Source organism: Lathyrus oleraceus, chromosome 6 (assembly GCF_024323335.1).
Source record: "Lathyrus oleraceus cultivar Zhongwan6 chromosome 6, CAAS_Psat_ZW6_1.0, whole genome shotgun sequence".
NCBI classification, from domain to species: domain Eukaryota; kingdom Viridiplantae; phylum Streptophyta; class Magnoliopsida; order Fabales; family Fabaceae; genus Lathyrus; species Lathyrus oleraceus.
In genome coordinates, this window is record NC_066584.1 from 363,174,255 (window position 1) to 363,201,005 (window position 26,751).

The 26,751-nt window shown below is 39.6% G+C and overlaps 1 pseudogene; it reads left to right on the forward strand.

Moving 5' to 3' along the window:
- Positions 1-8,066: 8,066 nt before the first annotated feature.
- LOC127095650 (E3 ubiquitin-protein ligase At3g02290-like) lies at positions 8,067-9,246 on the forward strand (annotated as a pseudogene).
- Positions 9,247-26,751: the final 17,505 nt, after the last annotated feature.

Below are 26,751 nucleotides of genomic sequence, written 5' to 3' on the forward strand. Positions count from 1 at the left end.
ACATTAGACATTTAACATTTTGATCTTTTAAATCAGAAAGATTTATTTTGTAAATGTTGTTTTTCCTCTTGCCTGTGAAAAGGACAGAACCATCGTTCTGATTAATGGCTTTACATATTTTTTGATTGAAGATTACATCATAACCGTTATCACTTAATTGACTTATGGATAACAAGTTATGCATTAATCCTTCTACATAAAGAACATCAGATATAGAGGGAAGAGTACCATTACCAATAGTTCCGGAGCCTCTGATCCTTCCTTTCTGATCTCCTCCGAAACCTACGAATCCAGCATCTTTAAGTTCCAGGCTTTGGAACATAGACTTTCTTCCCGTCATGTGTCGCGAGCATCCAGAGTCCAGGTACCATGACTGGTGTCTGAACTTTGCTGCATAGGATATCTGCAACATAGATAATCTTATCTTTCGGTACCCAGAATCTCTTGGGTCCTTTTAGATTAGTTTTCCCAGAGTTTCTTATAACTTTGGGTCTTCTAGCATTTTTAAATTTGTGTTCTTGTGTGTGTGTGTAGTGATATGAAAAAGGAGATTTAATTTGATCACTGGTAGAAGTTTTATCTTCCTTAGGATCATAACCAATTCCCCTTTTATTGTTCTGACTTACTCCATAAATCATGGATGCCATAATACTCCTATCTATCCCATTCTTCAGAAATTCTTGAAAGGCTTCTTCATATTTATAAATAATTTTATTTGAAGTTTGTGGTGCTTGAGACAACGCTTCTTCTAATTCTAAGTTATTTCTCTTAGCTCCATCTCTTTCTAATGTTAAAGATCTAATCGTATCTTCTTGTGCTAGAATTGTCATCTCAAGTTCACTACACTCTTCAAATTTTGCTTTAAGACAGCCTTTAATGTTTTTAAACTTTTGTTTTAATTTCTGATAAGAGGTAAGAGTTTCTGACAAACATGATTCTAAGTCAGATCCAGAGAGTTCAGAAAATACCTCTTCAGATTCTTCATCTGAGCTGCTGGATGTGATAGCCATAAGTGCTACGTTGGCCTGTTCATCAGAGTCAGATTCTGATGATCCAGATTCACTATCATCCCAGGTGGCCATTAATCCTTTCTTTGTTCTGAAGGTATTCTTCTTGAAGCTTTCTTTTCTAGGGTTGTCTTTCTTTAGCTTGGGGCATTCATTTCTGTAATGACCTGTTTCTTTACATTCATAACAGGTAATATCTTTGTTAGATTTACCTTTTGAAGTTGATTCAGATCGATCCCCTCTGGGTCTTGGCCTTCTGAAGTTGTTGTTCCTCTTTTTCCAGAGTTGCTTAACTCTTCTGGTTAGTAGGGACAACTCTTCTTCATCATCAGAGTCTTCAGGTTCAGAGTCGTCAGTATCTTCAGTTTCTGCCTGGAGAGCTTTGGTTCTGTCAGGTTTCCGTCTTTCAGATCTGGACTTTAGCGCTACGGACTTGTTCCTTTTCTGAGGTTCATCCTCCTCTAGTTCTATCTCATGACTTCTGAGAGAACTAACAAGTTCTTCAAGGCTGATATTGTTCAGATCCTTTGACAGCTTCAGAGCAGTAACCATAGGTCTCCATTTCTTTGGCAGACTTCTGACTATCTTCTTAACATGATCTGCAGTTGTGTATGCTTTGTCTAGCACTTTAAGACCTGCAATAAGAGTTTGAAATCTGGAAAACATAGCCTCTATAGCTTCATCATCTTCCATTTTGAAGGCTTCATATTTCTGGATAAGCGCCAGAGCCTTCGTCTCCTTGACTTGGGAGTTTCCTTCATGGGTCATCTTCAGAGAGTCAAGTATATCTTTGGCTGTCTCTCTGTTGGTGATCTTTTCATATTCGTTGTATGATATAGCATTTAGAAGTATTGTTCTGGCCTTGTGATGATTTTTGAAGATACGTTTCTGATCTTCAGACATCTTGTTTCTGGGAACTTCAGCTCCATTTTCCAAGACTGGAGGTGTATATCCATCTGTGACAATGTCCCAGAGGTCAGCATCATAACCCAGAAAGAAACTTTCGATTCTATCTTTCCAGTAATCAAATTTCTCTCCATCAAAAACAGGAGGCTTAGCATTGTAAGAATCTCTTTCATTTGAGTGGGCCATTATTTTTCTCGTACTGGATCTCTCTACACGGTTAAGTGTTTGATTAAAAAATCAATAACAGAGCCGGAGCTCTGATACCAATTGAAGGTGAGAAAAACAAGAAAGGGGGGGTTTGAATTGTTTTGAAAAATAAGCGCTTTTCAAAATGAAAATCACACAAGGATTTTATACTGGTTCGCTTATAACACAAAGCTACTCCAGTCCACCCGGCCAAGGTGATTTCGCCTTCAACAAGGACTTAATCCACTAATCTTGAAAGATTACAAACAACGTCTAAGATAAAAATCTCTTAGCCCTCTCAAGTATATAGACTACACAGAGTCACTTGAGGAAATCAACAAACAATAAATGAAGGATTTATGTAATCTAGAGTGCTTCTAAGAAAGCAAATATTACAGTGTTAAGAACAAGAGTTTTTCACGTTATAAGCAAAAACTTCGTGAATATCTTAGAGAGAAAGAATGTTTTTCTTGACTTGGTGTTTCAGTATAATTTTGGCTTGTTGGCTTACTGACTTGTTAGCTAGTATGTATTTTTGAAAGTTGATTCTCAATCCTTTATATAGATCAGTGAGGTAGTAGTTGAGACTGGTGGATATTGAGATGAAGTTACGCCATCACATAAATAGCTTCTGCAGGATGACTTTTTCTTCTTGAAATGACTACTTACCACAAGTAGTATTTTCTTTATTGAAGTTGGAGATTAACGTCTCTTTCTCAATTAGGAAATCCATTTGCAAATCTTTTCTTGACTTAAACGTTACTCTTTCATGATTAGCAATTCCATGCTCAGAGTATTTGTGTTTCTGGAGATCTTGGAAACTTTCTTCTGATGTTGATCTCTTGAGAGTTCAGATGGTTTCTTCAGATACCGCTGAGAACTTCTGGAGCTTTGTTCAGAGTCAGAACTTCTAGAGCTTACTTTTTGTTCAGATGCTTCTGATACTTTGCTGTTTTGCTCAGAGTTAGACTTTCTTGAACTTGTTTCCACTTCAGATGCTTCTGATCATTTGATATTTTGTATCTGATCTTGTTTTGTATCTGATGACATCATTAGATTCCTTCCTTCTTTCTTTAGAATCCTGCACACTTAGAAACTTTTCGTTAGGGTACCATTTTTGGTTTCATCCTTTGTTATCATCAAAATCAAGGAATCTGTTGTAGAACAATTTTTGTTCTTACAGATACTTGATATCAATAAATTTTGATTTTGTAGAACTCATATTGTTGTTGAAGTAGAACACAGTTGCATTATTGTCACAATAAACCTTTAAGGGCCTTTCAATGCTCCTAACAATATGTAGGCTTGTGACAAAGTTCCACAACCAGATTGCATGATTTGATGCCTCAAAGCAAGCCACAAACTCCGCTTCCATGGTGGAGGGAGCCACTAAAGTTTGTTTGGAAGACTTCCAGGAGATGGCTCCTCCAGCCAAGAGAAAGATGTAACCAGATGTGGAACGTCTGCTATCCAGGCATCCTGCAAAGTCTGAGTTAGAATATCCAATGATCTCCAAGTCATCTGACTTTCGATAAGTGAGAACGAAGTCTCTTGTTCTCTTCAGGTAGCGCATTACATGTTTTACTGATATCCAGTGTTGCATACCAGGGTTGCTTAGATATCTGCCAAGTGTCATACCCCGATTTTGGCCCTGAAAATTTTTCCCCCCATCAATTACTCGTTTGCATTCTTTCTTCATTCACCTTCATATCCTTCACTCATGTTCATGTTTACTATTTCATATTTTTCAAATCTACATTCATATTTTCTTCATTCACATTGAAAAAAAATTCCATTCATATTCAAGAATTTCCACATACTCATTCATAGTTTGATTCCTTCGTTCATTCATTCAATCATAATCATCAATGTACATGGCATATGAATAACTTATAATAAAAAAAACATCTCATCACATGAATACATGAAGTTTCTAAGATGCAAAGAGAGATCCTTGTCTTGCTACAAGAAACACCAATTTTCATTCATTGCAAATCATAGGTTATCCAAAAAATACATAATTTACAAAGAGCAGCACGTAGCATTATCTGATCACGTGAAATTCACAACTGAGTCCTTTATCGGCCTTGATGTTGTGAACTATATTCAGCTTCTCGGTCCTGAATATGAACTCTTGAAGAAGAAGTATCTGGATGAATCACTACGCCAAATAAGGGAAAAGAGTGCGCTTTTTTTGGTCTATAACAGCGCTTTAAAGCGCCCTCTAATCTGGCACTGGCATAGGTAAAGACAGTGCTTTTTTTCCTGGTGAAAGCGCTCTCTAAAGTGGCTCTTTAAGCCCTTTAAGGGCCACTTTAGAGGGCGCTTTTTAAAGAAAGCGCCCTCTAAAGTGGAAACTTTTAAGGGTTTAGAGGGCGCTTTTACTGGAAAGTGCCCTCTAAAGTGGAAACCTTTAAGGGTTTAGAGGGTGCTTTTACTGGAAAGCGCCCTCTAAAGTGGAAATTTAAAGGGTTTATAGGGCGCTTATTTTGGAAAGCGCCCTCTAAAGTGGGTGGTTATTTAACATTTACATGCATCACATGTCTCTGTGACCATATTCTCATTTCAGGTTATGTTGCAGCCACAAGAGGTAACCAGAAGAAAATGACATACAGCTGCTTGTTATAATTCACAAGAGCAACTAAAGGTTCTTTTTATGCTTTTATAATATTAAAATACAAATACTGATATATGCTTATTGTTTATATGATCCTCTTGCTATTTGAAATGTCATGAACCGAAACCACTGCTACTCTAATTGAAATGTATAATAACCACTCTCTTTCATTTATTTGTTTATAATCAATCAATTACAACAAAAATGCAAGTATGCTGCTAGATTAGAAAATCACACTGTTTTGGTATTTTTCATATTTAACAAGACCAAAGAGCACAAAAATGAATTGAGTTGATTCAGAAAAAAAATATGAATGTGAATACATGAGTGAACACTAGCTGAAGTGCTACTCGAAAGGAAACTTCATCTGAAAAACTGTTGTATTTCTTCAAGAGTTTTTCCCTTTGTCTCGGGGACCCAAATGGCAACAAATCCTGCTGTGAAAACACACACTGCAGTATATATTGTGAAGGTTCCTGATAAAAACATAGGAAGCTTCTGGTTAGAAACAATAGATATTTATAGAAAATTAACATAGGCAATGCACACAAACCTCCCGAACTCCAATCCAAGAGCAAATTTGCTGTTAATGTAACCAACCAGGAAAAGAACCAATTGGCAAGTGTTGCAAAACTTCCAGCTAGGCCTTTGATGTTAATCGGAAGAATCTATTATGTAAAATATATTCAACACATCAACTATCACATTATATTACAACAAAGGTTTGTTCATATAGGGTTGTCATGCATATTATTATTGAAGAAAATTGTACCTCAGACATTATAATCCATGGCATTGCTCCTAATCCCAGAGAGAATGCAATAACCATGACCTGAAAGAAATTGAAAGTTTATAATAATGAAGTTAGGGAAACAAACAATAGAAACCATCATTTGTGTAATAAAGTTGTATTTACACACCACAACTCCAGCCACCGATACGAGGCTCAATGTCGCATATAAATTAGAATCTGGTGATATATATTCCTGAGAGCAAATTCAACATAAAATATATTATCCATATAAAAAACCAAAAATATAAAGAAGAATTTACTGATATATAATCCTGTGAATCTGTGTTACAAATTTTTGAACATTTATGCATGAATGCATGTGTAATATCTAGTTAATGTATTATGTATATATAAAAATAAACAAAAAAAAAAATGTTCAAAAAATATAACAAACAAAAAAATTATTATCACCTTCAAGTAGAATGATATTGAAACAACCAAAAGACTCAAAGCCATTGCAGATGAAGAAACCTGCAATAGGAGATTTTGATTAATCTCTTATTACCCTCCAAACAAATAGTAATGTGAATGCAAAAATTATCGAAAAAGCTCAGACTCACAATAAGTAAAAGTCGGCGACCAGATTTGTCTGCTAACCACAAAGTTAAAATCGTAGCAAGAACCTAAATGACATGTAAATATTATTCAGATTATGGTCTGGTAAATATTGTTCAGTTGATGAAATTTAACCCATAATGCCTAGTCTCCATTGCTAGCATTGCAACACAATAATTATTGTTGAGAATACTCAATAAATGTATGAACCACGAAAAATGAAACCAAAAATGAACAATAGCGAACGTCAGAAGAGAAACCAAGTAATATGAAGATTAGAAAAATACCTATGGTGTCAAAATCGAACAGCTAACAACGAATTAATAGAAGGAGGAAACGTCGTAGATCTAACAGAGGTGGAAGGAGAACGCCTTAGAAGTAGCGAAAATCGTAGCAGTGAGAACCCTAACGTGAAAAAGAACGAAAATAACAGAGAGTGAAATAACAAAACGCGCAGTATGTTATAATTTTAATGTTTACTAAAGGGGACCTTAGAGGGCGCTTGTGGAAAAAAAGCGTCCTCTAAAGGGGGCCTAAGAGGGCGCTTATGAAAACGCTCTCTAAGGCTTTCCAAAAGCGCTTTATAAACTGGAAATGCACATGGACTTATAGAGCGCTTTTTTAAAAGCGCCCTCTAAGGGTAACCTTAGAGGGCGCTTTCTAAAAAGCGCTCTGTATTGTTGTCCCTCTATCTCCTCCTTATTTTTTCGCTTCACCTTAGAGGGCGCTTTATTACAAAAGCGCCCTCTAAAGTGCGCTGTCTATTCCAGTTGTTCGCTACTTATTTTTTCGCTTCACTTTAGAGTGCGCTTTTGTAATAAAGCGCCCTCTAAGGTGCGTTGTCTATTCCAGTTTTTGGCGTAGTGAATCTTCTGAGCGAAAACGACTTCACAAGTGCAATACGATTGTCTTCACGATGTTTCATATCCACATGGCTACGTTCACGCTTCATCTTCTACTACCTGCTGATTCATCTGCTGCTGAAGGTCCATACAAGGTGCTTCGTTTACTAAATGAACAAACTGGAGAAGAGCGAGCTATAAACTTGTGGGATGAATGGTCTTACAGTGTAATTGCACCTGGAGATACCGTGAACGTAATTGGTCAATTTGATGAAGGGGGAAATTGTGATATTAATCATGATAATAATTTTTTGATTGTACACCCAGATATTCTTGTGTCTGGAACACGGGTTGCTGCCAGTTTTAGTTGCCCAAGAAGAACCGTCTTAGATGAGAGGCTAAAAAGCAGTGAGTACTCAACTGCAGCTTTATGTGGAACGTTGCTTCACCAAATATTTCAGGCTGGACTTACAAATGACAATCCTACAATAAACGTTTTGGGATGTTATACAGAAGTGGTTTTAAAAAAAATGTTGAAAGCTTGTTTGCATGTGGAGTAAATGAAAAGGATGTTCGCAAAACCATGATTGATGGTATCCCTAGAATATACAATTGGATCATGCTGTTCAGAAATATGGAGGCATTACTTGAACTTTTAGATCAAGTTGAAGATGCAATTGGTGTTGATAATGATACAGTTTGTGATAAAACCACTCATTCCTTTAAATCACAAGATGTCATTGCTAACGAGCTCCCTGTCAGAGTCAACCATCTAGTTGAAAGTACTAAATCACATATACCTAAAGAGGTTGTTGGTGATTTCTCCAATTCTAATTATTTGGTTTTGGAGGCATCTAAAAAATCGCAACCTGCTGATTCATCTGCTACTGTCCCTAATGCCAAGGAATTTGTTGATTGGGTGGCAAAGGTGCACCAACAGCCTTGTCATATTGTTTATACAGATTACCGACCAAACTAATGTCTTTATTTATATTGGGATATGCTCCATAATTGGATCATTGACTGTCATGATTGTAAAAGCGATTGGCATAGCCATTAAACTTACATTCGATGGTTCAAATCAAAATATTTACTTTCAAACATGGATTTTTACAATGGTCGGCATTTCCTGCATCATTACTAGTTTAAATCACCTTAATATGGCATTGGATACTTTGAACACAACAGTGGTTTCTCCAATCTATTATGCAATGTTCACTTTGTTTACAATATTAGCCGGTGCAATCATGTCTAAGGATTATTCAGGACAAAGTATGAGCAGTTGCATCAGAGCTATGTGGTTTCATCACTGATTTATCTGGGACAACTGTATTGCACTGCACTAGAATACCAGATCTTCCCGCCAGTACCGATGTGTACAGTCCCCTGTCACCAAAACTTTATCAGCATTACAAACATAATGAAGAATAGTTTTGGAGAATACAACAAAAACACAAAAATCAAATGCAAAACCTGTTTCATGAAGGCCTCTATTCCGTGTTTCTGTTGAAGGATTAAGAATGGAATCTTTGGTGTCGGATTGTCGTGTTCAGTTGGAACAGGTAACTCCGTGGCAGTGGTCGAGTTGCGACAGAGATGATGCGAGGCGATCAAGGCTGCTGGATAGTACACACAAGCATTCTCCCTGTGTCTACTGTATTCCTCCACACCGACTGGCTGAAATAAGAAGATTATGTGAAGACTACAAAAAGAAAGAGAACAACAACAAAATACAGTATCGCTTCAATTTCGTAGTTTCATAGTAATTCTCGCCGAAAAATCCAAACTTTCACCTCAAAACTTTTGCATACTCTTCTCAATTTCACACTTCCAGGAACGGCATGTGTCTCAGTTGCTTGGTACAGAATCTTTTGAATGCGTGTGCATCAATATTCCGAAGAGGCGAAGCACTTTCAATTTCTTCATCTCTTTATGGAACAACATCCATGACATCTGCAGCATCACTTGATAATTCTCTATTGGACATGTACCATTCTCCTCCAAGGCCCTTACCATATGATGCAGAGCCTCTGAACTCAGCAGATAAATGGAATGAATGTACCCGAGAAGATGAATTGAAGATATACCGTTCTAAGTCTGCATCAAGAACTTTCATCATCAAAATACACACTTGGAGTTGGGCTTATTTACACGTCATCATCAGAAGAAGAGGATATCTGTCCAACTTGCCTCGAAGAATACACTAAAGAGAATCCCAAGATAATGACAAAATGCTCTTATCATTTTCACCTTAGCTGCATCTATGAGTGGATGGAGAGAAGTGACAACTGTCCAGTTTGTGGAAAGGAGATGGAATTCGATGAGACAATATACTCTTGATAATCTGGAGGTGGATAAAGGCAACATCTAAAGATAGTAGTCAGGCTGCAGTGAAAAGAAAAATCACTAAGAATCAGAGAGAATTTGAATTTGAAGTCAGTATTCTAGGAATAATTCAACACACAAAAATACCCTGTATCCCGTGCTTGGGATGGATCTACTGATTTGGAAACTATTAACACGCAGCAAGTTCATTCAAGCACTTCTGAAAATGCCATGAATTTGTCTTCGGATGTTCATGGTTTACCCAAAGCTTCGGTATCGGATGCTGAGATCAAGCCAAATGATTTACCTTATCATAATGGTGTTGAACATGTCCACGCTTCATACCTCAAACCTGCGGGTTTTGTCTCCAAACAAGAAAAATAAAGTGCACATCAGTTCAATAATAATAATAATTAGATCATGCTACGAAACCGTTACTATCATGTCAAGTTTGGAACATAAGAAAGCAAGCTACTGATAGAAAATTCTTTGAATAAAACAAAGACAGAAGGAAAGGTTCTAAAACTTACAATCTCCTACACACACTTCAGTGTGTCTGCTGTTGGGAGGATGGTGACCAATTGTTCAAGGAAGTAGAAGGGATTATCAGAAGGCATATTAATATTTCGGTTCTCCCTAGTGTCCAGCCATTCCATGAAATAGCATATCCACTGTGGTTGACATCAGCTATCTGTGAGATTTGGTTCGCGTTATCCGGGATTTTGGATCAGTTTCCAAAGTGGTCGCCCATTAACCGTGAGATTTATCTTGACAGGCTTGCTATAAGATATGATCGTGACGGAGAACCATCACAGTTGGCCCTTATTGGCGTTTTCGTCAGTACAGAGAACCCTCTCAAGGAGCCGCCTCTTATCATTGCAAATACTGTTTTGTCTATACTCTCCATTGATTACCCTACCAACAAGGTTTTCTGCTATGTATCAGATGATGGTTCAGCTATGCTGACTTTTGAAGCCTTATCAGAAACAGTTTCCTGGAAACTTCAAGAAGCTATTGCTCCAAAATTTGAAGAAGAATGTTGCTTCTGGAAAGCTTGCTAAGGTTAAAGGTTCGTTCAAGCTTTCTGCAGCAGCTAAGAAGCCAGCAGTTGCCAAGCCAAAGTCAAAACCAGGTTAATGCTAACATGACACCAACAGAATGGGCGACATTGCAGAGATGCATTATCAGGCTCATGTTGTGAAGCGAACCGTCACGCTTATGGCAGCTCACCAAACTGCGCCATGACACAAGACCCTGCACAACATCAAACAACACGGTCATGAACTAATACAATCCCATTCCAATATTTCAAATAGCACATATCCCATTCTTGTTCAAGTGTGTCGAGTAAACTTGTAAGTAGTGGTTAATTTCTTACCAAGCAGTAAAAGGGTAAATGAAGAGTAGAGAAGGGGGGACCACCAACTGGGGATGAGGACAAAATTTCCCCAACATCCTTCGTACGAGAGCTTCTGCTGCGAATCAGAGGAAAGAGATTAGTGGCATATAAAAGAAGAACCACTATTCACAAAAACCCTAGAGAGGCGCGTCCACTATTCACAAAAAACCCTAGAGAGGAGAGCGGCCGCTGTGATAAAAAAGGCATGAAATAAAAGAAACCCTATTTTTGATCGGAGAAGAAAAGGCGAACCCTCACGAAGCCCAATTCGCGAACCATCCAGAAGAGGGAGAAAGGAGAACGAAGCATGGAGAAAAGAAACGAGTCAGACGAGGTGTTACCTTCTCAAATCACCGTTTCCATTTAGCGATAACAGGTAAGCTTTCTTAGCGAATCGTGTGTGTTGGTTCTCGTTTGCATGTGACCGGGAATGATCCATTCTTGACCTTGGGTCGAATGAGGAACGGTTATCGTTATGCTGGTTGTGTCTCTTTGTTGATTGAGAAGTTGCCCTTTTTACTTATTTTCTGTTCATTTCTAGGATGAAAGATTTGTTTTCTCTGTGAAAAGTGTGGATTTTGGAAGTAGGAGAAGATTACTTTTCGTTTTTTTTTCTGGTCCTGTGAGTTTGACCCTTTATTTTGATTGTTTTGAGGGACATCTAGGGCCCATTTAACCCTTTTTTTATTTATTTGGTCATTTATTTATTTTTTTGTTTATGTATTTGAGCGGCTGTTACAGTAACAGTTGGTTGTCTATGGCCAAGTGGAGGAAGGTTTACCTTGCCTTCCTTGAGGTAGTGGGTTCAATACCCATGTATAGTATTTTGTTTCTTTTAGCATTCAATTTTTTTTCATGTTTATGTTTTGTTATGATTTCTCCTACACTCATAGTTTCATTATCACTTGATAACACAAATTTGGTTTCCTTTAATTTCATCATCCATTCAAAACCGCTTTAAAAACGTAAATCACCTAATTCTCGATTCAACGTCGAGCCCATTTCCATACCCTTGTAATTTATTATTTGAGACATTTTCTAAATAAAACGTGAAGAAAAAGATTATCCTGGATGGAATATCCAGTTATAATCCCGAATATTAGGCTCAAGCTGTAAGAGCTTGTAAGCCATAAATATTCGTCTTCTCTCTAAAATAGTTATGAATATCTAAACCATTTTCTTAATAAAGTTGGAAGAAAAAGATTACCTGGATGGAATGTCCAGTCGTAATCCCGAATATTAGGCTCAAGCTGTAAGAGCTTGCAAGCCGTAAATATTCGTCTTCTCTTTAACACTCCAAATATTCAAATCTTTTTCTTAATAAAGTTGAAAGAAAAAGATTATCCTGGATGGAATATCCAGTTATAATCCCGAATATTAGGCTCAAGCTGTAAGAGCTTGCAAGCCATAAATATTCGTCTTCTCTTCCACACTCTAATATTCAAACAGTTTTCTAAATAAAACGTGAAGAAAAAGATTATCCTGGAGGGAATATCCAGTTATAATCCCGAATATTAGGCTCAAGCTGTAAGAGCTTGCAAGCCATAAATATTCGTCTTCCCTCCAAAACATTCGTAAAAATCCGAATCATTTTCTTAGCAATTTTGGAAAGAAACAGACTGCCTGGGTGGAATGTCCAGACGTAGTCCCGAGTACTAGACCCAAGCTGTAAGAGCTTGCAAGTCATAAGTGCTCGTCTTTCAAACTCCAAAACACCTAATCTTTATTAAACACTTTTTTCAAATAAGATGGAAATGGAACGTGGTGTATACCGCGCACTCCTGAGACTAGGATTCGAGATGTATATCTCGCTCATCCAAGTTCTCGCCATTATTTAAAACACCTCAAACCAATCAATTCTTTTTCTCGCCGTCGTGCGATTGACTCTTAAACCTTTTCTCAAAACGAAAGGTACTTTGTTTCAAAATAATGCAAGGCAATGTTTTTCCACCTGTTTTGGGTAGTCCAACAATGTTTTCGTCGATTTGACACAAAGCAGTTTTCGCTAAAATCGACCAACAAACAAACATTTTCTACCCAGAACTACGTAAGCCTTGACTTCTCTATTGAGATACGTAGGAGCAGGATTTGTAAATCTTGTCAGGCCCACTAATAAAAAACTTAGGTTTAGTCCTTCGTCAAAAATCCAAAAAGATTCTCTTCTCATCCTTTCTTTCTTTCCCACCTAATAATTCGAAAAGCCTAATATTTCAACTAAAACTAACGCACACAACTAACCTAATGGTTCCCGTTGAGTACAACGGACGTGAGGGGTGCTAATACCTTCCCCTTGCGTAATCGACTCCCGAACCCTAATATTGGTTGCGATGACCATATCTTATCCTTTCTTTTAGGGGTTTTATCGATATTTTCCCTTTCCCATTTTGGGAATAAATAAAGTTCGGTGGTGACTCTGTTCAGTCCATCATTGTGAGCGTGCGATTGCGCTTCGCTTTGAAGTCGTATCCCCATTTTTTCGAGGTGCAACAGATGGCGACTCTGCTGGGGACATGATAGTTTCCCTAAGTGAGTCAAGCCTAGTTAGGTCGTTTGTGTGCCTTTGTTTGTTTACCTATGTGGCTTTTCTTTATTTGTTTTTACTATCTCTATTGTCATATTGATATGAATCTGTTGTATTGGTTCGATTATGGTTTGGTACTTGGATACTCTGATTGCAAACCTTGTGTGAAAGACTTTTACCCGAGTCTCGAGTAAAAACATAAGATAGGACGAGGTTGAGTAGTGCGGGTCCGCGAGATGTATTTCTCGTTGGGTCGGTACGAGAACCTTACTTAGAGTAGATTCTTGAGAGGATGTTGTCGCTCGGCAAGTAAGTTGTCGTAAGCTTCAATATTTTCTTTAGGATCCATGACTCTGAGAACCATTTGTAGAACCTTAGTTCTTTGCCTAACTAGGAAAGATGGTTGCGTAGTGTGGGTCTGCAAGATGTATTTCTCGTTGGATCGATGCGAGAACCTCACTTAGAGCAGATTCTTTAGATAGAGTTGATGCCCGGCAAGTAAGTTGCCGCAGGTAGCAAACAGTCTAATGGATCCATGACTCTAGGAACTTTTTCAAAAAACCTTAAATCATACCTGGTGAGAACCATGTTCTATACAAAGCAATCAGACTTATCCATGCCTTAAGCCTATTGAACCTATACAAAAAAATGCATTACATTCATACATTGCATCAACATCATAAAAAAGGCAAGCTCTTAGTTGTCTCTTATTTGTTTCAGGAATTGAGAACTTGAAAATGACAACTTCAATGAGACACACTTTCACGCTTAAGTACAAGGAACCTAAGTTGGACAGTCTGAAGGGTTTGACCTCTGATTTGTCTCTCAGCAGACGTGATGAGTTCGGAAAAAACTATGGGAAAATTTTGAGCCTTCTAAATAAGAAAGTTGACTATGGAATTATCGGCTCTCTGGCACAATATTATGATCCACCTCTGCGTTGTTTCACATTCGCTGATTTCCAGCTAGCTCCTACTTTGGAAGAAGTTAAGAGAATCGTGGGTCTCAAATTGAAAGATTTTAATCCATTTCCAAAGCTCGAAGAAGATATGGGCCCAAAGAAGATAGCTTCAGCCTTAAGTATCAATGTCCCGACTGTTCGAGACAATTGGGTTGAAAAAGGGGGTTGCGAAGGTTTTGCCGCGAGGTTTTTGGAAGATTTAGCTCTAAAGTTCAAGAAAAGTGGAAATTGGAATGCATTCTATGATGTGTTGGCTTTATTGATCCATGGGATTGTGCTCTTCCCAAATGTTGAAAAATTTGTGGATCAAGTAGCCATAGAAGTCTTTCTCTCTGGCAATCCAGTACCATTTCTCTTAGCTGACATTTACTATGCCCTTCACACTCGACACGAAAAGAGGGGTGGAACTTTGTTGTGCTGTGCTCCTTTGCTTTACACTTGGTTCACGCAACACATGCCCGAAGAAGGTCCTTTTGTGGCAAAAGAACTTAAGTCTCCTCAAAAACTAGCTTCTCTCACCGCAAGTTCCATCAGATGGTATATCCGAGAGTGGGAAACCCCAGACATTATAGTCAGCTGTGGGGAATTTCCTAATGTACTGTTGTTGGGTACCAAGGGTTGCATCAACTATAACCCTATGTTATCTCGATTGCAACACGGTTACTCTATGGATGGTCCTCCTGACGCAAAGGATTTACAGCCATTTGTGCTCTCTGACATCCAAGCAAGCAATCCTGATGTAAGAGCAGTACGAAAGGCTTGGTTAAGGGTTGTAAGAAAAGGTAAAGAGTTTGGAAAAAGAAACATTCTCGCCAAAGAACCTTACACTCAATGGGTGAAAGAAAGAGTTGAGGAAATCCAGTTGCCATTTATCTTAAAGGTTCCAGCTTTTCCTAAAACTCATGAGCCCAAGCCCATACTCCCTGAGGACATGGAGAAACTCGCTACTAAGGTTAAGGAGCTCGAAATGGAGAATACTGAATTACGAATTCAGATGAACCGAGTTATCTTGGAAAATCAGAATTTGAAAGAGGAACGTAAGGGAAAGGCCCAAGAACTTGAGGACAGTAACAAGAGAGCCAGGCTATTGGAAGACCAGAAAGATGATCTTGATCATATCCTATTAGGTTCCACATCAGTGATCCGAACCAGGAAGGAAGAGCTCAAGAAAGCTGAGTATATGATCTGTGAGTTAGGGAGAATGTTGGATAAATCTCTTATGGATAAAAAAGAAATTAAGCTCGACTTTGAGGCACAGATCCGTGACTTGAGAGACGCTCTGAAGAAATGCGAGGAAAAGTTGTCTCGCGAGATACTCCAAAAGGAAGAAGCCGAAAGGAATTGTCACCATCTCAGGTACCAATTGGAAGAAGCTACTAGGAGGTTTGCAGTTTTGGAGAGCCAAGAAGGTGATGCAGCCTACTTACTTCTAAAAAATGATTGTGTGTACTGGAAGAGGTTGTATAGAGAGACTAGAGCAACCTTAGATGAAGATCAAATGGTCATCCAGAAACTCCAAGAGCTCTATGTTGAATGGAATGGCAAGTTCCGCAACTTAGCTAGGTTTGTTAACCTCAACATGTTGGAACTCCCGGAAAAACTCCAGGAAGCGGATTGGTGTATGTGTCCAGAAAACACGCCTCCTCAAGTTTTCAACTTCGTCAAGTTTATCAAGAAAATGATGAATGAGCTCACCACAGATCTGGCTACGATCATAAGAGCTGAGACAGAACTTAAGTTTACTTGTACTTGAATTTGAATTGTTGGTGTTTAAATCTTTTTGTATTCGAATCATGTGTACTTGAAGTTAAATCCTTTTGTATTCGAATTTGATTTTGATTAATGGAAGTTGTCATTTTGGGTCTCAATTATTACATGTTGTGCTTATATTCTAACATTGCTGGAATAAATAATAAAGATAACTAAGAGTTTTGCAAACAAATGCATCCATACATGCATTCATACATTTTCAAAAAAAAAGAGTCTCACTCCGCCCTTTCTTCCACCAGTTTCACGCTGAATTTTCAACACCAGTATAATACTCGCGCCAGAGCAAGACAGAGAATGGCTGAACAAGAACAAGAGAGCGCCCGAGTTAGAGCTGAACTAGACGAAATCAAATGAGGCATGTCCCAGATGCGAGAGATGTTGCAAGCTTTAACCTTCAGGTTTGAGGTTCCACAAGTGACCGTGATTTCAGAGACCACGGGCCCAGCAGTGGAAGTCCCACCTCAGAGGACGTTACCCTCAACCCTTCCTCCATATGGGCTACCCTATGATTTCGTCCCCCGAGCGGAGGTGGTGCACGAAATGGGGAAATCTGTCCAACAAGCTGTGCCATTACCAGTTTACACCGACGCACGTCCAGTCATCCATACTGTGGTTCCACCAGCCGCCTATGCTAGGCATGTTCCTCATTATAAAGATCAAAACCACATGTATCAGACTGTTGACTCAACTGTTGCTGGTGACGAAGTAAGGTTTGAGGACTTCAGGGAGGTAAAGGAGAACATGCAGCTCCTTGAGAAGAAATTCCGAGATCTAGAAGGAGACCACGTCTTTGGATCTGCTGCCAAAGAAATGTGCCTTGTATCCGGGTTGGTGATTCCAGCAAAATTCAAAACTCCAGACTTCGACAAATACAAGGGGCACACTTGTCCAAAAAGCCATCTCATCATGTATTACCGCAAAATGACTGCACACGTGGAGGACGACAAGCTAATGATCCATTGTTTTCAGGACAGCTTAAGTGGGGCTCCTTCCAAATGGTATCTAAGTCTGGATCAGAATAGGATCAGGTGTTTCCAGGACCTGTCAGACGCGTTCATAAAACATTACAAATATGGATATGGATATGGCGCCTGACAGAAGACAGCTGCAAAGCATGTTCCAACATGACAAGGAGTCCTTCAAGGAGTATGCTCAAAGATGGAGGGAACTGGCTTCTCAGGTTGAACCACCTCTTGCTGAGAAAGAATTGGCCGAACTGTTTATCGACACTGTCCAGCCTCAATTCTATGAGAAGATGGTTGGAAGTGCTTCTTTGGGATTCTTCGAGCTTGTTGCTATAGGAGCTCGCGTGGAATATGGTGTAAGGAATGGCAAACTGGCGGCTGTAGCTGGAACTTCAAGTGCTATTCCAAAGAAGTTCTCTGGAGGGTTTCCCAGGAAGAAAGAGGGGGAAACAAATGCCGTGACTGGTGGTCAAGGAAGAGTTCCTCCAAGAAAGAGACCACAACAATACTCACCACAACAATATATTCAACAACCAATTCCCTATCAACCACCCATGTATTCCATCTAGTATGCTCCGCAACCATACGTAGCTGCTGTGACGCCTGCGTTCAATCAACAACCTGCTCAGGCTTATCAAGCGCCTCCAGTCTATCGACCAGCTCCAGTTCAACAACGTGTTGCGGCTCCTCCAGCTTATCAACAAGCACCAGCAGCTCCTGTTTATCAACAACCGAGAGCTCAAGCGCCGAGACAAAATGCTCAGAACCAGAATAGAAGGCAAGGGGAGAGGGCGACCTTCAATCCAATCCTAATGTCGTACACTGAGCTTTATCCCTCCTTGTTGCAAAAGGGTTTGGTGGTTCCCAGACCTATGGGACCTCCACCTGATCGTCTGCCTCCGTGGTACAACCCTAATGCACACTGCCTTTTTCATGAAGTTGCCCCCGGGCATGACTTAGAGGGTTGTTACACTCTGAAGCATAGGGTTCAGGAATTGATTGAGAGCAAGATCTTGTCTTTTAAGGACATGGGACCGAATGTGAAGAACAATCCCCTTCCTCCCCATGAAAATCCTGGAGTCAACGCCATTGAAGACGCTTCTGTTGGTGTTACGGTTGATAAGGTGGAGGATGTTAAGACTCCTTTGGCAGCATTCCATGCCCGATTGGTGCAAGCTGGCCTGGTTAATGTTGATCATGACAACTGTGAAGAGTGTGCCACACACCCAAGAGGATGTCAGGTGGTACGAGACAATATCCAAAACTTGATGGATAAAGGAGTGCTTCAAATATCCAGTGCTGTGAAGAACGAGGATGTGTTGGTGATTGAACCTTGTTTCAATTTACCTGAACCAGTTGAAATCCCATATGATAGTGGTGGAGTAATCCCGGTGAACAGTAAGTTGTCGCCTGTCGAGATATGTATGCCCACGCCTTTTCCATACGAGAGCACTAAGGCTGTACCTTGGAAATATGAGATTACCGTTGTAGACAAGGTAGTTGATGGAAGTTCAGACGCTGAAGTGACAGAAGCTGTAAATGAAGACGTCACCAATATTGCAGGAATGAGCAGAATGACCCGTAGTGGTCGAATCTATACGCCTGAATTCAACGTGACTCCTCAAGGGCCGACCAAGGAATCAACAGTTGTAGCTCCCACTAAAGAACCCGAAGTGTTTCAATCCGAAGATATTGTCGAATTCTTGAAGTTTATCAAGAAAAGTGACTACAAGGTTGTGGACCAGTTGCATTAGACACCATCTAAAATCTCTATTCTATCTCTGTTATTGAACTCCCAAGCCCATAGGGAAGCTTTGTTGAAGGTGCTTGCTCAAGCTCATGTAACGCAAAGCATAACAATTGACCAATTCGATGGAGTAGTTGCAAACATCACAGCTTGTAATACTTTGAGCTTCAGTGGAGAGGAATTACCTGAGGATGGACAAAATCACAATCGTGCCCTCCATATCTCGGTAAAATGCAAAGATGATGCTTTGGCAAGAGTGTTGGTTGATACTGGATCTTCTTTGAATGTTATGCCAAAGAGAACACTCGCCAAATTATCTTATCAAGGACCAGCTATGAAGCCTAGTGCCTTGGTAGTGAAAGCTTTTGATGGTTCCAGGAGAACAGTGATTGGAGAGGTTGAATTGCCCATATTGATTGGCCCTCATGTATTCCCGATTAATTTCCAAGTTATGGATATTAATCCAGCATATAGTTGCTTATTGGGGCGTCCCTGGATTCATGCTGCAGGGGCAGTTACCTCCACCTTACATCAGAAAATGAAGTTTGTAGTGGACAATCAATTAATCATCATTTCTGGAGAGGAGGACTGTGTGGTCAGTCACCTTTCATCCTTCAGATACATTGAGGCTGATGAGGACGCTTTGGAAACTTCTTTCCAAGCTCTTGAAATAGCCAATGCCACTTTTGTGGAAATGAAGGACCCTGTTGGGAAAGCTTGTTCATCTTTCGCGTCTCTGAAAAGCGCAAAGTCTAGTATTGAAGGAGGAAACCCTGAAGGTTGGGGTCAACTTATTGATATTCGTGAGAAGCATGATCGCTTTGGTCTGGGATATGTGCCTTCCGCTGCGAAAGGAGCTCGAGTCCCTACAAAGGACAACACCCGAAGCATCCAGGAAGTATTCCTCAGCACAAGATTCATCCATGGAGATCAAGTCAATGCAATTGAAGATAGCACCGCGAATGAAGATGAGCCATGTTTGGTTTACCAGTGTGAGACAACTTTGAACAACTAGAAGGCGGTTGAGATCCCCGAAATTTTTCCTTTGTCAAAGTAATAATTGTTGTATTTTCCTTTCAAATCCTTAGCTCTGCCCAAGGCTAATGGGTCATGTTGTAGGGCCCCTTTTCATTTTCAAATAATCATTATCAATGAATGAAAGACATTTTGTTAAAATCTTTTTTCATTTACTGGATTTTCTCATAAGAAAATGGCAATCTTTTCAAAAACAAAAAAAATAATATTTCATTTATGCATTTTCTATTTTTACTTTTCTAAAAGAAATCAATCATTCAAACATGCAGAATAAACGATAACCCCGTTGAATCCAATGACTTTACTACCTCTCATAACTTTGACTCCCCTATCTACCAAGCGGAAGAGGAGGGTGAAGAAGATTGTTACATCCCCGACGAACTGGCAAGGCTACTCGAGCACGAGTCTAAAGCCCTTCAGCCACATGAAGAACCGGTGGAAACAATCAACCTTGGCACAGAGGAAGAGAAGAAAGAAGTCAAAATTGGCACCACGCTTGAAGCAAGCATCAGAGAGAGATTGGTCAAGCTGCTACAAGAATATGTGGATGTATTTGCATGGTCATACCAGGATATGCCAGGTCTAGACACCGACATCGTTGAGCACAAGCTCCCGCTTCAGCCAGAATGCCCGCCAGTAAAACAAAAGCTCCGAAGAACAAGACCAGATATGGCTCTTAAGATTCGTGAAGAAGTCAAACGATAATTTGACGCTGGTTTTCTCGCAGTGGCGAAGTACCCACAATGGGTAGCTAATATTGTACCTGTGCCCAAAAAGGATGGAAAGGTGAGAATGTGTGTTGACTATAGGGATCTGAACAGAGCTAGCCCAAAGGACGATTTCCCTCTACCACACATTGATACTCTAGTAGACAACACTGCAAGTTTTGTTGTATTCTCCTTTATGGATGGTTTTTCTGGATACAATCAAATCAAGATGGCTCCAGATGACATGGAGAAGACCACTTTTATTACCCCTTGGGGCACTTTTTGCTATAAGGTAATGCCTTTCGGTCTCAAAAATGCTGGGGCAACTTACCAAAGAGCTATGGTCACTCTTTTCCATGATATGATGCACAAGGAGATAGAGGTCTACGCTGACGACATGATCGCTAAATCTCAGAATGAAGAAGATCATATGAACCATCTTAAGAAGCTATTTGAACGCCTCAGAAAGTTTAGATTACGATTAAACCCTGCAAAATGCACATTTGGTGTCCGTTCAGGGAAGTTGCTTGGTTTCATCGTTAGTCAACGAGGAATTGAGGTGGACCCTGACAAAGTCCGAGCTATACAAGAAATGCCTGCTCCACGCACCGAGCGAGAAGTCAGAGGTTTCCTTGGACGTTTGAATTACATCTCAAGGTTTATCTCACACATGACGGCCACGTGTGAGCCTATCTTCAAGTTGCTTCGAAAAGATCAGGCTGTTGAATGGAATTCTGATTGTCAAAGTGCTTTTGAGAAGATTCGTCAATACTTGCAAGAGCCTCCTATTCTGATTCCACCTGTCCCAGGAAAGCCATTAATCATGTACATGGCTGTACTTGAAGGGTCAATGGGATGCGTGTTGGGGCAACACGACGAAACTGGTCGGAAAGAACATGTTATTTACTATCTGAGTAAAAAGTTTACCGATTGTGAAAGTCGATATTCGCTTTTGGAGAAAACTTGTTGCGCGCTAGCATGGGCCGCTCGTCGTTTGAGGCAGTACATGATTTGCCATACTACTTTGTTGATCTCAAAGATGGATCCAATAAAGTATATCTTTGAGAAACCTGCCTTGACTGGAAGACTTGCCCGTTGGCAGATGCTTTTGTCAGAGTACGACATCCAGTACGTAACCCAAAAAGCAATCAAGGGAAGTGTGTTAGCTGAGTATCTTGCTCATCAACCAGTTGAAGACTATCAGCCATTGAAGTTTGATTTCCCCGATGAGGATATAATGGTGATAAAAGATTATGAGACCCCCGACCCAGATGAAGGACCAGAACCAGGATCTCGATGGAAGCTCGCGTTCGATGGTTCTTCCAATTACAGTGGTCATGGTGTGGGGGCTGTTTTGATGAATCCAAATGGTGTCTTTACCCCATTCACAGCAAGGTTGTGCTTTGATTGTACGAATAATGTCGCTGAATATGAAGCTTGTATCCTTGGTCTTGAAGCCGCAATTGATCTCCGAATCAAGATCCTTGAGGTGTATGGAGATTCAGCCTTGGTGATCTATCAAGTCAAAGGTGAATGGGAGACCCGTGATGCGAAGCTGATCCCGTATCGTGCTCATGTTGTGAAGATGATAGAATACTTTGATGATATCACTTTCCATCACATCCCAAGAGTAGAGAATCAAGTGGCTGACGCTTTGGCAACATTAGCATCAATGTACCAAGTCAGATTCCATAATGAAGCTCCACTTATTCGAATCGAACGAAGAGATGAGCCTGCCTACTGTCAACTGATTGAAGAAGAAACTGATGGTAAACCATGGTTTCATGACATCAAGCGGTATCTTTTAAGTCAAGAGTATCCAGAAGATGCTACATTGTTGGATAAGAAAACTCTGAGGAGGTTATCGTCCAAATTCTTTTTGAGCAATGATGTGCTTTACAAGAGAAACCATGACATGGTTTTGCTCAGATGCGTGGATAGACACGAAGCAGACATGTTAATCAAGGAAATTCATGAAGGATCCTTTGGGACCCATGCCAATGGACATGCCATGGCCAAGAAGATTTTGAGAGTTGGCTATTACTGGTTGACCATGGAGTCCGATTGTTTCAGTTATGCAAGAAAATGTCATAAATGCCAAATTTATGTTGATAAGGTGCATGTGCCGCCAACACTATTGAATGTTTTGACATCACCTTGGCCTTTCTCAATGTGGGGCATCGACATGATTGGTGCTATAGAGCCTAAAGCTTCCAATGGTCACCGCTTCATCCTGGTCGCCATCGATTACTTTACTAAATGGGTAGAGGCTGCTTCCTACACCAATGTGACGAGACATGTGGTTGCTCGCTTTATCAAGAAGGAGATTATCTGTCGCTATGGAATCCCAAGCAAGATCATCATCGACAACAGTTCAAACTTGAACAATAAGACAATGACAGAATTATGTGAGAGTTTCAAGATTGACCACCATAATTCTTCTCCATACCGTCCAAAGATGAACGGTGTTGTTGAAGCTGCCAACAAAAATATCAAGAAGATCCTGCAAAAGATGGTGAAAACTTATAAGGATTGGCACGAGATGCTACCATTTGCTTTGCATGGATACCGGACCTCAGTCCGCACTTCAACAGGGGCAACCCCATTCTCCTTAGTATATGGGATGGACGCAGTCCTCCCAATCGAAGTAGAGATACCTTCCACGAGAATATTGATGGAAGCCAAGCTGGATGAAGCTGAATGGATCCAGAATAACTATGATCAACTTAATCTCATTGATGAGAAGCGGATGACCGCTCTGTGCCATGGACAATTGTACCAACAACGAATCAAGAAGGCATTTGACAAGAAGGTCCGTCCTCGAGAGTTCAAGGAAGGAGATCTCGTGCTCAAGAAGATCTTGCCAGTACACAAAGATTCACGTGGGAAGTGGACTCCCAACTATGAAGGCCCATACGTTGTAAAGAGAACATACTCTGGAGGTGCTCTATTTCTCACAACTATGGATGGCGAAGAGCTCATTCACCCTGTGAACTCTGATGCAGTCAAAAGATACTATGCCTGACAAATCCCGGTGGACTGAAAACCCGAAAGGGCGGTCCAGGCAAAAGTTAGGGATAAAAAAAATGGTAGCTCGCTAAGTTGAAAACCTGAAAGGGCGACTTAGGCAAAAAGGAGTGTCCCGGTGGATTGAAAACCCGAAAGGGCGATCCAGGCAAAAATTAGGGACAAAAGGCATAGACTGCATCGGTTCGTCACTAATCAATATAGAAGAGCTAAAAATGGAAGATCAATCTAGTTACTCCCTTCAGAAGCAAGGTCTCGTGGAGTCATTGTTATTAGGGATAGTAGTAGTCATTGTGATTCAATGTAAACCTTTCCCTATTGCCATTTTCAAATTTGTAACATTTCATGGAGCTACGCCATTTGTGTGCTACCATTCTTGAATAAATACAAGTTTGCCCATCAAATTCTATCATTTGCTGTTTTTCTCTGATTTTCTTTGTTATGCAAAATGTCATTTATTTGTTAATAATGAAATTTCGAACTCAAAAAAGAATTTTTCAACATATTGAGAAACACAATTTTACTTTGACATGTGGAAATATTAAAAGGAAATCTTTCGTCTTTCCCCGCAAGTCTCAAGTTGCAAGACTTCCCCTGGATGATCAACATCTATCTCCAGAGAGCACAAATTTATCATTCTCTGGAAGGATTATTGGGCCATTTGTAACTGTTCAGCTTGATAGATCCTCCTTTGATGCATTTACTCACTTCTTCGATTGAGTTATTGGTGTTGAGGATTCAGTACCTCCATAAAGCTTTCCCTAATTTCTAGTATGTATATTGTCAGCATTTGCATTTCATGATCATTCATACATCATGCATATAAGTAAAATCCAAACCATGCATAGCCCGAAGTGCTTCGCGCTCATTTGCATAATCTCAGGTCTCGTTGTTGATTGTATCCCTTGACCTCTGAGACCAGTTATTACTGGCCTAGTCTGTTAAGTTTGGTTGTCACCAGTGTCTTTGACCAAATCCAGTTGTAACTGGTATCCTTTAAGGTCTGGTTGTAACCAACACTTATTTTAAACCCAATTGTCGTTGGCATCACTGTCAGTCTGTTTGTAAATACATTTGTGATTGATATCTGAAGTTTGGTTGTCGCCAACATCATTTCAAAGTCCAATTGTTGTTGGAAAACTCCATTAAAAGTTGTTTGTAGTCCATTACTTACGGTTAAAAGTCCAATTGTTGTTGGCACGAACAGAGAGTTTAATTACCCTGTCTTTTCTGATGGTTCCGTGAAAGTCATGTATGACTTATCATCTTGAGGAATTTCCAGAAGCTTGGAGGTTCTTTGTGTTAGAAAACTCCAATGATGTTCCTTTGTATGTTTTCCAATATTCTCAGGTCATGTATGAACCTATTGATAAAACTCCCTTTGATTTTTTCCAAATTTTGTCAGGTCATGTATGAACCTGTTAATTGAAAATTCTTTGAATAGTCATGTGTTGTCAGGTCATGTATGAACCTGTTGTTGAAAATTCTCTGAATGTTCCTGTTTTGTCAGGTCATGTATGAACCTGTTGTTGAAAATTCTTGGTATGTTCCAGCATTGTCAGGTCATGTATGAACCCGTTGTTGTTGAGCTTTTATTCCAATATTCCCAGGTCATGTCTGAACCTGTTTTTGAAGAATCTTTCCAATGTTGTCAAGTCATGTATGAACTTGTGGAAATTTTCTCAAAGTATTCAAGTTTGTCATCAGGTCATGTATGAACCTGTTGCTGAACCTTTTGTTCCAATGTTGTCAAGTCATGTATGAACTTGTCGTGGAAATTTTCTCAAAGTATTTAAGTTTGTCATCAGGTCATGTATGAACCTGTTGATATAATCTTTTTGAATTTTTCTGAGTTTGTTAGGTCATGTATGAACCTGCTGTCAGAACTTCTTGGTATTCCCCAGCATTGTCAGGTCATGTATGAACCCGTTGTTGTTGAGCCTTTGTACCAGTATTACCAGGTCATGTATGAACCTGTTTTGAAGAATCTTTCTCTATGATTATTTCAGTGTTGACAGGTCATGTATGAACTTGTTGATACACTCTCTTTGTTTTTTCTGATGTTGTTAGGTCATGTATGAACCTGTTGTTGAGCTTTCATTTCAATGTTATCAGGTCATGTATGAACCTGTTGTAGAAATTTTTCTTATTCGAATTTAGTAAGTCATGTGTGAACTTACTGTCGAAATCTCTTGTATTCTAAGTGTCGTCCATCGAGTTTCACTTTGAGTACTCTTTAGTGTGTGTCTGATTCTCCAGCAGGATTGTTTTCCCCAGCGAGTTTGGCTTTTACCATTTGTATGTCTCCCTGTGGACGATCAACATTCCCCACAAATCAGTCCGTCCAGTAGCATCTCCTGTTAAGGATTCACTGTGTCCCTAACAGATAAATTCAAAAATAATAATAATAATAAAGAGTCTTGCATCCATGCATATCATATCATAGCATTTTCATTTTTTTTCAGGTTCAAAATCTGGGTCTCCATGGTATTTAACCATCCCCCACTGCGATCCGATGAAAAATGCTGTTTCATTTTCCTCTGGTGGAGGATGTTTAAATAGGGGCAACTGTCATACCCCGATTTTGGCCCTGAAAATTTTTCCCCCCATCAATTACTCGTTTGCATTCTTTCTTCATTCACCTTCATATCCTTCACTCATGTTCATGTTTACTATTTCATATTTTTCAAATCTACATTCATATTTTCTTCATTCACATTGAAAAAAAATTCCATTCATATTCAAGAATTTCCACATACTCATTCATAGTTCGATTCCTTCGTTCATTCATTCAATCATAATCATCAATGTACATGGCATATGAATAACTTATAATAAAAAAAAACATCTCATCACATGAATACATGAAGTTTCTAAGATGCAAAGAGAGATCCTTGTCTTGCTACAAGAAACACCAATTTTCATTCATTGCAAATCATAGGTTATCCAAAAAATACATAATTTACAAAGAGCAGCACGTAGCATTATCTGATCACGTGAAATTCACAACTGAGTCCTTTATCGGCCTTGATTTTGTGAACTATATTCAGCTTCTCGGTCCTGAATATGAACTCTTGAAGAAGAAGTATCTGGATGAATCTTCTGAGCGAAAACGACTTCACAAGTGCAATACGATTGTCTTCACGACGTTTCATATCCACATGGCTACGTTCACGCTTCATCTTCTACTACCTGCTGATTCATCTGCTGCTGAAGGTCCATACAAGGTGCTTCGTTTACTAAATGAACAAACTGGAGAAGAGCGAGCTATAAACTTGTGGGATAAATGGTCTTACAGTGTAATTGCACCTGGAGATACCGTGAACGTAATTGGTCAATTTGATGAAGGGGGAAATTGTGATATTAATCATGATAATAATTTTTTGAT